This window comes from Otolemur garnettii, unplaced genomic scaffold (assembly GCF_000181295.1).
Source record: "Otolemur garnettii isolate 467f Iridium unplaced genomic scaffold, OtoGar3 scaffold00132, whole genome shotgun sequence".
Taxonomy (NCBI): Eukaryota; Metazoa; Chordata; class Mammalia; order Primates; family Galagidae; genus Otolemur; species Otolemur garnettii.
In genome coordinates, this window is record NW_003852527.1 from 3,171,899 (window position 1) to 3,172,282 (window position 384).

The window sequence follows — 384 nt, forward strand, 5'->3', positions numbered from 1 at the left end:
TCTGTGACCTTGGAACATAGATCAAGAGATTAATGAAGCTGAATAAAGGACTAACACACACACACACACAAGTGTTCCATGGAAAGTTCAAAATAACAGCAAAAAGGAAAAATGTTTCTTAAATCATACATTAGTATTTTTTAATTTTGATTGTTAGAAGACAATCTGGTTTTTGGCTAAAGTTTTAGCATAAGAAAGTTTGTTGAAAACAACTGGATCTTAAATTCATCCATCAATCCACTCTGAGTGACAATAACATGATATAATTCAGGTGATAATTTGTTGGTCTCTCAAATATTGAGTGACTTATGTGGGAGTAACATAATGCTGACAAGAGATGAGAGGCGTGTATAACAATAATAATATTGCTAATTACAGTGCTAT